This window comes from Neolamprologus brichardi, chromosome 16, assembly GCF_056152115.1.
Source record: "Neolamprologus brichardi isolate AB-2024 chromosome 16, ASM5615211v1, whole genome shotgun sequence".
NCBI lineage: Eukaryota > Metazoa > Chordata > Actinopteri > Cichliformes > Cichlidae > Neolamprologus > Neolamprologus brichardi.
Genome location: NC_142119.1, coordinates 20952942 through 20966521, shown reverse-complemented (window position 1 = coordinate 20966521; position 13580 = coordinate 20952942). Strand labels below are relative to the sequence as shown.

General features: G+C 41.1%; 1 pseudogene across 1 annotated transcript; it reads left to right on the top strand.

Annotated features, from left to right (window-relative positions):
• Positions 1 to 3933: 3933 nt before the first annotated feature.
• LOC102779252 (lanC-like protein 3) lies at positions 3934 to 13195 on the top strand (annotated as a pseudogene). The gene is made up of 5 exons (XR_015716601.1): positions 3934 to 3953; positions 4585 to 4777; positions 6180 to 6693; positions 8939 to 9062; positions 11460 to 13195. The product of XR_015716601.1 is annotated as a lanC-like protein 3 (transcript).
• The last annotated feature ends 385 nt before the right edge of the window (positions 13196 to 13580 follow it).

The following is a 13580-nucleotide window of genomic DNA, read 5'->3' as shown; positions in this document are numbered from 1 at the left end:
CAAGCATCACAGGAGGGTGGGTAATTAATCCATTCATCTTTATAATTTAGCTTAGGTATGTAACTAGTTTTGTCTGATTATAAGTTTGAAGTAACTGTTTTTGTTTCTTTGTTTGTTTGTGTTTGTTTCACCTTGTGTGTCCGAGTGGTCAAATCAGCCAGTGTTTAAGTTCCCTTTGTCTCATGTTCTTAAATTGAAGAGAAGAAGGAACAGCTCACGCCCACATCATCCATCAGACATTTAGGAGGCAGTTTTATGGCATGGCTGTGTATGGTTGTGAGTGGAACCAGCCTATTAGAGCTTATTGATGATGTGACTGCCGACGGAAACAGCAGGATGATGTCTGAAATGTACAGTGCAATAGTCTCTGTTCAGATTGAGCCAAATGCTGCTAAATCTCTCTGGCCAAGTGCATAGTGATGCACAGCAATGTACAAAAGCAAATCAAGGCAAAGAAATGGGATATTCTTCAACCACCAAGTCAGTTGACTGGTCTCGACCCAACAGAGGATGCGCCACAAACAAGCTACAGCTGAAGGTGGGTGAAATCAAGATCTAGCAGAGTATCTGAACTTCAAAAATATTTGTAATTCCCAAACGTTTAATGCAACATTTTTCTTAAACCCTTTAAATTAAAGCTGAAAGTCTGAACTTCGATTACATCTCGATTGTTTGATTTAAATTCCACTGTGGTGACGTGTGATAGGAAAACACAACAGGTCCTCTTGAATGTTCACAAGATTGCTTTGTTAAAACTTTGGCTCTCGCTGCCAATAAAAGCTAACTAAGCAAAACTTTATTTACATTGTATTTGACTACAGACTTTGTCAGAAAAGGAATGCAATTATTCGGACAATAACAACATAACAAACACCTCAAGGAATGTTTTAATTGAAATTGAGAGAACTCCTTTATGAGACATCAGCAGCCATTACCAAAGTGGAATGAGACTATCAGTGTTTGCAGAAGCACTCAGACTCGTTACTGAAGGAAAAGTACAACAATGTGTTTTATATATTAACATTTTCAATTCAATTCAATTCAATTCAATTTTATTTATATAGCACCAAATCACAACAAATGTCGCCTCAAGGCGCTTCATAGATACAGAGAAAAGCCCAACAATCATATGACCCCCTATGAGCAAGCACTTTGGCAACAGTGGGAAGGAAAAACTCCCTTTTAACAGGAAGAAACCTCCGGCAGAACCAGGCTCAGGGAGGGGCGGCCATCTGCTGCGACCGGTTGGGGTGAGAGAAGGAAGACAGGATAAAAGACATGCTGTGGAAGAGAGACAGAGATTAATAACAGATATGATTCAATACAGAGAGGTCTATTAACACATAGTGAGTGAGAAAGGTGACTGGAAAGGAAAAACTCAATGCATCATGGGAATCCCCCGGCAGCCTACATCTATTGCAGCATAACTAAGGGAGGATTCAGGGTCACCTGGTCCAGCCCTAACTATATGCTTTAGCAAAAAGGAAAGTTTTAAGCCTAATCTTAAAAGTAGAGATAGTGTCTGTCTCCCGAATCCAAACTGGAAGCTGGTTCCACAGAAGAGGGGCCTGAAAACTGAAGGCTCTCCCTCCCATTCTACTTTTAAATACTCTAGGAACAACAAGTAGGCCTGCAGAGCGGGAGCGAAGTGCTCTAATAGGGTGATATGGTACTACAAGGTCATTAAGATAAGATGGGGCCTGATTATTTAAGACCCTGTATGTGAGGAGCAGGATTTTGAATTCAATTCTGGATTTAACAGGAAGCCAATGAAGGGAAGCCAAAACAGGAGAAATATGCTCTCTCTTTCTAGTCCCTGTCAGTACTCTTGCTGCAGCATTTTGGATTAACTGAAGGCTTTTCAGTGAGTTTTTTGGACATCCTGATAATAATGAATTGCAGTAGTCCAGCCTGGAAGTAATAAATGCATGAACTAGTTTTTCAGCGTCACTCTGAGACAGGATATTTCTAATTTTAGAGATGTTGCGCAAATGGAAGAACGCAGTCTTACATATTTGTTTAATATGTGCGTTGAAGGACATATCCTGGTCAAAAATGACTCCAAGGTTCCTCACAGTGTTACTGGAGGCCAAGGTAATGCCATCCAGAGTAAGAATCTGGTTAGATACCATATTTCTAAGCTTTTCAGCGCCGAGTACAATGACCTCAGTTTTATCTGAGTTAAGAAGCAGAAAGTTAGTGGCCATCCAAGTCTTTATGTCTTTAAGACATTCCTGCAGTTTAACTAATTGGTGTGTGTTATCTGGCTTTATGGACAGATAGAGCTGGGTGTCATCTGCATAGCAGTGAAAATGTATGCTATGTCTTCTAATGATGCTGCCTAGGGGAAGCATGTATAATGTAAACAGAATTGGTCCTAGCACTGAACCCTGTGGAACTCCATAATTAACCTCAGTGTGTGAAGAGGACTCTCCATTTACATGCACAAATTGGAGTCTATTAGATAGATATGATACAAACCACTGCAGTGCAATGCCTGTAATACCTACAGCATGTTCTAATCGCTCTAACAGGATATTATGGTCAACAGTATCGAATGCTGCACTAAGGTCAAGAAGGACAAGCACAGAGATGAGTCCACTGTCAGAGGCCATAAGAAGATCATTTGTAACCTTCACTAAAGCTGTTTCTGTGCTGTGATGAACTCTGAAACCTGACTGAAACTCTTCAAATAAACCATTCCTCTGCAGATGATCTGTTAGCTGTTTGACAACTACTCTTTCAAGGATTTTTGATATGAAAGGAAGGTTGGAGATTGGCCTATAATTAGCTAAGACTGCTGGGTCTAGAGATGGCTTTTTGAGTAAAGGTTTAACTGCAGCCACCTTGAGGGCCTGTGGTACATAGCCGATTATTAGAGATAGGTTGATCATATATAAGATCGAAGAATTAATCAATGGCAGGACTTCTTTGAGCAGTTTTGTAGGAATGGGGTCTAAAAGACACGTTGATGGTTTGGAGGAAGTAATTATTGAATTATTGATCATTTTCCATGATCTGCTAAAAAAAAGATTTTCTTCCTAATTAAACCAAGCATAGCTCATTAAAAAGAAGACATTTTTCACACCAACTACTTTTCCTTTGTATGCTGGATATTTGAATTCTTACAGATGTTATAAATTAGTGCTCCCTCCCTAATAAGCTGGTGTTCCTCCTATTTTAAATTGTGGTGTGGGTGTGACATTTCCAGCTGGTGTCCCATTTGTGATTTTCTCACCTTTGTTTTGTAGAAAGTGAGCAAATGCAGTGAAATCTCTCTGTTAATTTCTGTCTTTTAATTGCTCTTTTGTGTTGTTGTTGTTTTTTCTGATCTTTTTGTATTCATTTTGTTTCTTTTGGACTTTTTCCCATACACCCTCTTGACTTTGACTTTGGTTTGTTTCTCTGTGTGCATTTTGAGTCTCTGTGTAGTCACTTGGCGCCCATCATTGTGTTTGTATAATTCTGTTAGTTGATTTTACCAACCAATTCAATCTGAAGTGATCGGTGAAGCGAAGCTCCTGACCCAGTTAAGTAATCCTCTGCGCAGTGAACTCTCTGTCACAATTAGCAGCGCCACGTCCTTCAGCACCATGGATAACAGCCAGAGTGAGCCTGCGGGCTTTTGTCGCCACCTGCTGGTCAATAGGATTAAGTGACATGAATGAGCTCACATTGATGAACAGCAGAAGATATTAATATTAGTTATATTGACAAACATGGAAGCAGAACACATTATGCCTCATTCCTGTACCAAACAACATACTGGATATTTCCCAGTGGCCTCCAGGATTACAGGCCTGTGGCGCTGACTTCCCATGTCATGAAGACCCTGGAAAGACTCATCCTTGACCAGTTCTGACCTATAGTTAGGCCACATCAGAATCCCCTTCAGTTCACTTACCAGCTCCACCCTGGAGATCAGGACCTGCGATGCCCATCTGGACCAGCAGGCAAGCACTTTGAGGGTCATGTTTTTTTTTTGTTTTTTTTTTTACTTTTCCAGCGCATTTAATACCATCAGGCCGACCCTCCTGGGTGATAAGCTGACAGCGATGCAGGTGGATGCCTCGTTTGTGTCCAGGATTGTTGATTACCTGACAGGAAGACCACAATAGGTGCATCTCCAACACTATGTTTTTGACAAGGTGATCAGCAACACAGGGGCACCAAAAGGGACCGTCCTCTTCCCTTCCCTCTTCACCCTCTACACCACAGACTTCAGCCACTGCACATCTTCAGATGTTTTCTTATGACTCAGTGTAGCTGTGGTTGACTCCTTTGTCACATGGTGCAAGCAGAATCATCTGCAGCTCAACATGACAAAGACCAAAGAATTGATTGTGGACTTTATGAGGACCAGGAAACCTCTGACCTCTGTTTCAATCCACAGGGTCAACGTGGACATTGTGGAGGACTATAAATATCTCGGATTACACATAGATAATAACCTGGACTTTACAGGAAGGGCCAGAGTCATCTCTGTTTTCTGAGGCGGCTGTCTTTTAACATCTGTCAGTCAATGCTCAGGATTTTTTATGGGTCTGTTGTGGCCAGTGCCATTCTCTATACTGTTGCATGCAGGTTGAGGGTCGATACCACAAGACCCAATAAACGGATCTACAAGGCCAGTAATGTTGTGGGGACAGAGCTGGACTCCCTTGAGGTGGTGTCAGGGAGGCAGGTGTTGTCCAAGATAAGGACAATGCTAGATAATACCTCCCACCCACAATACGACATGCTAGCCAGTCACAGGAACATGTTCAGTGAGAGACTGGTATTACCCATAATGCACCACTGAACAACACAGGAAATTATTCCTGCCCCTGGCTCTCTCCTCCATCTAATATACAGGACACAGTGCAGCACTTAAACCCTTTTGCACATCCTCTACAGTGAAATAACAAATAACATGTTTTACAGGTTAGAATAAAAATGTCAATCATATATACTCCACCTCTGCAATATTCTGGATATAATAACTGAGCTATTTTTACATTTTGGAAACTTTGTAATATAACTGTGTTATTTCGTTTAGTTCAGTCTGTTACTGTTCTTATTGTTTGGGAGCAACTGTGACCACATAATTTCCTTAGGGATTAATAAAGTTTCCTCTTTGGAGCAATGATCCGTTCCAGATTCAGGTTTGTCATACAAAATAATTCACAGAATATGATGGCAAATCTCTAACTGCCCAACAACATACAGCACAAAGGATTATAGTACAATTGTATGCGCAACATTTAGGGTTAGCATCTGATATGATGAATGTTTCAACATTAAGCAAGCTGTTGTTTCAAAAAACTAGTTGAATTTGATCAGCTTTAACATCAGAAATTAAAATATTACGTTTCTTTTACATATTGAGCTTGTTTATTTTATTTTATGTTACTTTGTAACTGAGATTCTGTCTCCTGTGTGGTTTTCCCTTACTGGGTTACTTTTTTTCCATATTGTTTTGTATTCTATTGATGTATTCTACTTTATTTAAGTTTAATTATTGGTCGTGTTTATTGTAACACTTGGAAGCACACCACAGTTATCTTAATAGGAGGAAATGCACGGGCTGTATGAAGGTTAAACTGTCTCAGAGTGGTTAATGTTCATGACCATTCAGGATTTGTGCAGACTACTATCCAATAAATACACACCTGAATGAATTTCACTGCATAGTTTCCCATTAAAATGCATCTTTAGCCTGTTTTTGTTGTGATTTACTGTTAAAAGAAGCCAAACCATTCTCTATGCTTGTTGTGGCTGTTTGTGACTCTGCTACTTCTTGAAGGACTTTGCTGAGAGGGTGCAAGCTGGAGGCTGACAAGCTTAGATTCTTCCAGCCAATATGAGGCTGAGCCATCACTGCTCACGTCCAATCAGCTGAGACCTGATGGGATTGGATTAAAGTGTTTCTCCTCTTTCATCCTTGGGTACTTTGAGTAGCTGACACGGATCTGCGTTATCAGTGGCCCTTGCGTGCACGTCGTGCTGTCTCTATCGGCTTTTCGTCAGTGATGGAAAACACTCGCTGCTTTGCTAACCGTTTCTCCGACTACAGTGCGCCCCAGGGCCGCTGTGGCTACAACGTAGCTTACCATTGCCAGTGTGTGAATGTGTGTGTGAATGGGTGGATGACTGAATGTAGTGTAAAGCGCTTTGGGGTCCTTGGAGACTGAGTAAAGCGCTATACAAATGCAGGCCATTTACCATTTACCATTTACAAAGGTGCGCTGCTCCCGGGCCAGGGCGCCGAAGCTGCCGTGCCCGTCGTGGTCGCCAGCATAGATAAAATCCTTCAAACTGTTCCCATCGACCTCAGCGACTGCGACGGAGGGCTATACGATGGGCCGGCCGAGGTGGCTTACATGCTGTATCACGTTAGCGAGTGCCCGCTGTTCTCTGAGTACCGGGATGTTTACCTGAAGACGGCCAAGCAGATTATCGACATGTCGGTCAGATACGTGGATGCGGAGCCGGACAAAAACATGCGTGCCGCCTTCCTGCTCGGCACATCTACGCTGTGGCCGCTATGATTTACAAGTCCATGGGCTTGGCTGATTTCGTGAAGCCGCTGACTAAATTCCGTAACCTGTGGGAGGTGTGCGCTCCGATCCATTTTCTGGAGTGCGGCTGTTTGTAGGGCGGACTGGGTACATGTGCGCCGCCCTGGTCCTCAAACAGAAGCTGGGCATAGAGGTGAGCGCACAACATGATAAATGACAAATCCCTCTCCGAGAATAAACTTCCGCTGCCGGAGCTGCCACTAACGAAAAACAGGTCTAAATATGGCAAGTGTGGACTAGATTAGATACATATGTGTTGCTAATCTGAGTCCAAAAGGTTGTTTAAGTCAGTTTTTTCTGCAAAGGTTGTTTTATAGACCGAGATTTTAAAAACACAAGTGATTCCAATTTTTATTTCGAAGCTCAAGGTGCTGTCATAACTTCCATTTCATATCGTAGTTCATTGATTTAAATACTTCTTATTAGTTTACTGATTATAAATTTTGTAGGAAAATCTCTGTGGGAAAATCTCAAATTCCCACAGAAATCTTGACATTTTCCTCGGACAGTAACTAACTGGATAAATCCATCATCTCGATGAATGCTGATAAAGATTTTCTCAATCAATTAATTGTCCGATTCTTCTCACACCATTAATTATACAAAATAAAGATAAAATCAGATAGCACTACAGGGAGACTGGGTACAAGTTTTAGGGCGTTGTGTTGAAGCGCTGTTTACGCCCACTGCTGGACAAATTGTGTGATGCATTTCCAAATTCCTCCAAGGTGGGGAAAATGAGGCCTTGGTTCAGCCCTGGTGACTGGTCATTGCAAGTGACCAGTCACATTGTTATTAAGTCATAGCTTGACAAAAAAAAAAAAATACTATTCAGCCAATAACATGGCAGCAACTCAGTCCAATTAGGCAAAGTAGACAAGGTCAAAATGACCTGCTGAAGCTCAAACCAAGCATCAGAATGGGATGATGGTATGACTACTTCAGCAACTGCTGATTCACTGGGATTTTCCCACACTATTATCTTTGAATGATACCCCCCCCCCCCCCCCCCCCCCCCCCCCATGTTGTTGATCAGAACTCAGAGAAGAACAGCCAGTCTACCTCAAACTCAGAAGAAGACAGAAGTAACTCAGATAACCACTTGTTAAAAATGTGTTCACATTTTCAGGTTGGATAAATTTAGGATTGTGTTAGGAAGGGCATCCAGCATAAAAATCTTTCAAATGAAATATGCAGAGCTACCCGCTGTGGTAACACCTCGTGACAAGGGAACAGTGGAAAGTAGCTTCATAAGATGTCTCTGTTCCCCCTGTGAGACGTCTGGGTTACATGCCCTGAGACTGCTGAAAGAGCAGCTGTGTGGGTTTCACACCTTTATCCATTAACAGGGTATTCAAGTGTGGAAAAAAAAGATGTTTAAAAAAAAACCTTTAGTGATTTCAGAGAGAGATCTGTGAGACCAGACAGACTGGTTCAAGTGATGTCACCACATGGATGTTTGAAAATGGAAAAAAAAGATGGTTGTTATGGAGTAGAAAAAAGTGAGTTTCCCAGACATCTGTGGCTCACTGTAGTGGATGTCTGCCTGAAGCTAACAGGTCTTAAACTTTTCGTCATCTCAAAGTTAGTTTTTTAAACGTGTCATAGACCTTTACATAAAATAAGTAAGTAATCGCACCACTCGTGAATTCTAATGCTTGTTGAGTGCCCCAGAGATGGTGGTTACTAACAGCTGTCTAAATGAAGCTCTTGAGCAGCAGCTGGAAATCATGCAACCATGGTGCAGTTTGCAAACAGCCCTATGTTGATGCTTTACTTTGCGTTTCAAAATTTCTAAAAGTGTTAGTCTGTGAGTCTTTCTCAATAAGACATTTTGGAATCATAAGCTTTTATTTCACACAGAACGCATCCCTGCAGCACTTTGTCAGCATAATATAACCAAATGTTGTGAGTCACTGGAGTTACACTGAACATGTTGTTGGTTTTGACATAAAAAGATAACAGGTGAATAATCTATGTTAAACATTAAGCCTGCTTCTGCTTTAAAAGTTTTTATTCTTGTCATTATTTCTTTAAACATTCATCACGAGTCAGTCAGTGTCATTATTTTGCATGATTAGACCTGTACTTGGGAATGTTTGGGCCTGGCTTTGCTGGGGGAGGAATAGCAGCAGGAAGACTTTTCACTGAGCCACTGTGCATTATCAGATGCTGGGCCTGCCTGGACTGAATCAATACAACCATCATGTTTTTAATTACACTTGTGCTTCAAAATATTAAAATGTCTCCTGGGAGAAAGGTCAGTTTGCAGTGTGGGTGTGCACAACCATTAAAATGTTTAATATTTTAACGCTGCACAATGTATTTCCAATTGAGTTTTTATCTGTGTTAACTGCAGTGTGTCATTTGTTCTGCAGATTCTGAGCAAAGATCAAATCAAATCTATTTGCCAGGCCATCATCGAGTCAGGAAAACAGTATGCCAGGAAGAAGAGAAAGCCTTTCCCCCTCATGTACTCGTACTATGGAACAGAGTACCTCGGTAAGAACCACCAGCTTCGTGCAACGTTCAGTGCCCTTGTTATAAAGGTGTGTAAATGCACAGATATCAGGATTTTTCACAGTTTCAGTCCTCTGACCACAGCAGGAGCTTCTGTTGTCGCAGGACTGGTGTGTTCATGTGTGTAAAACTAACTGTCCTTTTCCTTGATGGGCATCAGAGGAAGAGACCCCTCAGGGTTGAAGTAACTTTCACATCAACACTGAGTTCATAGTAAGCATAGCCCTGCTGGCCACTTTTGCATGGATACAGCAACATCTTTGAGGATGATGAGGAAGTGGAACAGTTATATTTTGAGACATCTGTAGATTAGAAACACCTGGATGAAAATATATGCTGAAGATCCTGCATGTGTTCTCAGTTTGCCTGTCATGAGAGGTTTGCTATTGGAGGAGTTTCTCGATCGATTTGCGGTGAGCGGTGGGCTGGGCTGCCTCAGAGAGTCTTGGTTTGCTGCATGTGTTTAGCATTATTTAGGAAGTCTCGCTCCAGGATCCCAATGAATTCCATCTATGTTTGATGATTCTGTAACTTACGATTCACATCCAACGCCTGTGTAGGAGGAAGACATTTCTTTGGTGGAATCTGGGGTGGTGGATGGTTGGAGACAGGAGCTATGGGCCTATGATAAATGCTTTCCTACGGTAACTGATTTAGTCATGTTCACAGTGTTTTTTCAAGTTGTTTTCAGGTCATTTAAACATTCTATGAAAACCTGAATATTCAGTACAAAAGCGCAACAGTGCAAAAGTCTTGAGCCACCCCTCATTTCCTTATATTTATCGATTAATATGGGAAACAGCTGCAGTGATTTATTGAAACATGTGCAAACATACATGGAAATACAGTTTAAACAGCAAAAACAGATTCTGTTCAATTCTGTTAAACTTGAAAGTCAATATTTGCGATGACCACCTTTGTTCTCCAGCACAGCCTGAACTCTCTCAGGAAAGCTTTCTTCTATTTTCTTTACGCAGTTTTCAGGAATAGTGCTCCGGGCTTCTTACAGGATGGATCTTGGTTACCTTTTGTTCCATTTTCTGTCAAGATGATCCCACACAGCCATTGCCACTTTCCAGATGGTATCACACTTCAGTGTCGTGTATTTTTATGCTTGAATAATTTATAGGTCAGTATTTAGTGGCTTATTTAAAAAAAACAAGTCCTCTGAAAATGTCCAGGTACAAAGACTGGATTGAATTTGAGTGAAAACGCAGCCAATGTCCAAAAAAGAAACCAAACTTTTGAAAGACCTTCAGAAAGCCTAGAAAACTACTACTCAAGACCACTTTGATAATGACAAAGTCTGGCTCTTTAGAAGCAAAACAAAAAGAAATTATGAGTGACTTAAGACATTTGTATGTTACCATAGTTACTACCGTATTTTGAGTATTATGTAGTTGCTACCTATAATGTGAGAGTTTGGAAATATTGTCATTGGATGTGGAAAGCAGTTAAACTTGATGCGAATCTAAAAAATTTGCAGAATCATCCAGCTATGATGTTCTTGTCAGGAGATAATCTTCTCGGATGGTTGCAAGGCTACAAAGGGTTACTCTTCTATCTCTTGTTATTTCCAGCCTCAAGCATGTCCGTATACTTGTAATTAGATCAGTGTGTAGACGTGTGTGTCTATTGTTCAAGCTAGAGGACCTCCAACAACACATGTGTTCAGATAGTCTGAAGCTGAATTACTCTATATTACTGGATCCCTTCAGTGGGTTTTTAGCTATTTAGTGCAGGTGTTGCAGTCCTGCATCATGTAAATACTGTCCCGACGAAGTGATCTCTAGTTTTGAAGCATTCTTTTTGTGGGCCAGATGTCATGTAGCTGACGGACACGTCCCTGTTCTTGCATCAAATTCGGGCTGCTGATGTATTTCCTCAGTGCTGGAAAATAGGACTTTATGTCACCTATCAAAACTGTCAAATATGTACAGTGAGCTCCAGATTAGAATGGAACAAAAACAAGTCCTCCCGTTGTGCTCTGTGAGCGTTTGCGCTTTTGTGCTCTGGGTGGTGTCCGTCTGTGTGCCTGGCATGGTGTTTTCCTGCATGCCTGATTACATGCTTCAATGTCATGACCTCTTTTGAAACAACCTACTCTTTTACAAATGTTTGTTTAAGTTGTACTGCGTGGCTAAGTGCTTGATTTTATACACCTGTGGCACTGAAAACACCTGAAATCAAAGATTAAGAGGCGTGGCTCAATGCTTTTATCCACATTGTGTATCTTCATATACAAATTTATTGTCTTAAAAGGAGGTTCAGAAACTTCCGGTACACTCCTGATCTCTACAAGAAGTTATAGCTCAGTTCTGGACATGCTGCTTTCACATTGTGTTTTTATGTGTCTACATTCTTGTTTTGTCCACACAGGTTTGCAGAGTTTCTCTTCACTGAGGAATTCAAGGCAGGCTCTCGCTCAGTTACCAGCATCTACAGTCTGTTCGAAGGCCTGTCGGGGACCGTTTGTTTCCTGGTCGACCTCCTGCAGCCAGACCAGTCGGAGTTCCCTCTGTTCAGTGTCTTTGTGTGAATGGACTGAAAGGTTACTGCTGTTCACTGACCTGAACAGACCCCGCCCCTTTCCCAGTGAAATCGCTAAACAACTGATAGAAACTTTAGAGTCAGGATTGATACTGTGATCAGAATGGGAGTGGAGGGATGAATGGTTTTTGTTTGGGCTTTAGATCAATATCACACAGAGGAAAGTTGCTGTAGAAAATGGTCTTTTTTCTGTTTGAATGTTGAGCTTTGAGGCTTTATCCGATGCATGGCACTCACAAAAACATTGCCCATTGTTGTCACTAGTGGTGGAGGCCTATATGAGATGTCCGTTGGGCGTATACATCAATAAATCTGTTTGGGGACAAATAACAAAAAACAAAGATGCTTCTTGTAACTCCAGATTCGTCTGAGAATCATCAAGTTTTCTTCTGTATCGTAAAAGTAATGCAGTGATAGTCGGGAGTGCATCCATGGGTACAGTGCAATATTTTTAATGGTGTAAACAAATGTAGGCTAAAAACAACGCGGCCACAACTAACTCCCTGACTCCGCTAACACTAAGCTGTACTTCTTGTTTACATCACCCAAAGCGCCCGAATTGTTCCGTCTGTGTTGTCGTCTGCTTTATCAGGGTCACACTAAGAAAAGAGCCCAGCACTAAAGTACAGAGATGAGAAACTGAGATATTCTTCCAAGATGCTGCTCTCAGGCCAGAAACACACAAGCTACTTACGCATAAAAGTAAAAGGCAATCACACCCCAGTCACACACACAAAAAAGCTCAAAACAGAAAAACGAGTGTCACATAAATGCCTTTAAAAATTTTCTACCAGTTCACCAGCTCAGCGTCACATATCGCAGACCTTTGAGTTCATGTGTTTACGCAATCGCAAACTATAAAGATCATCAAAGCTGGGTGGGGAGGTACAGAAGGGATGTAACTGGTGTTTATCGACAACATAAAAGTAACACTTTGTTTCCACTGTGCTGTTCTCACCCGCTGAAGCTGAGGTTACGCCTTGTACCAGTGTGACAGCCATTTGTGTTTATTAATATTTCAAAACTATGTTAGCTACTGTGTGGGTACTTTCAAAGTGATCAATATGTTGTGATAGGTTTCAACTTTTACCCTATAGATAAAAAAAATAGTAAGTTAGTCTGTACCTTTGTGATGGACACGGAGGAGAAAAGAACAAAGTGTGCTGCCAATGTGAGAATTTCACTTTTCGTCCAACTCAGTCTGTTTCTTGAGGCGACTCTTTGTGTGGTGGATTTCTTTAGCTAAATGCGCAAATGAGGCCTTAAAAACAAATTTCTAGCTTTCAGATATGATATCACATCTCTCAGAGTATAAGAAGGCAGAGAATACAGGAAACTGAAGATGCTTTGGAAGCTTTTATGAACATGTGGCTCATGTTGATTAAAAAAAACTGCCTGTGAATAACAGCAAACCAAAGCAGTTTCCCAACTTTAACTGAGCCGGTTGTGAAACATTTACAAGCTGTACATGTGTGCTGCTGTTTTTGATTTGCAATCCAAGCTGTTTAAAACAATACCTGCTACTGGATTATTGATACCAATAAAGTGTCCAGATGACAAAATAATAGAGATGACTTTGGTGTTTTATTCAAGGGAAAGGCCTTGCAGGAAAACACACTCAATACGTGAAAACACAGAACCGAAGCGTCCACTGGTGATTGATGAGGATCTGTTATTGGAGACTGCATAAAAACTGATGAATTTTAATTGCTGTAATATTTTATCAGCTTTTTCAAAGCAACTTTATGAACAATGTGACAGAGGGAAAAAAATCCCCTTGTGAGTGCGATCAGTACTTGCAATAGAAAAATATTACACTTTTTCAAATGTATTTTTATGCTTTTCAGAGCTGGAACCATCAAGCTTGGATGTGCTGGTCCACAACCGCACAACTGCTGTCAGTGAGGTTCATATAGATAAATAAATGATGCTGTACATACTTGTTTTACA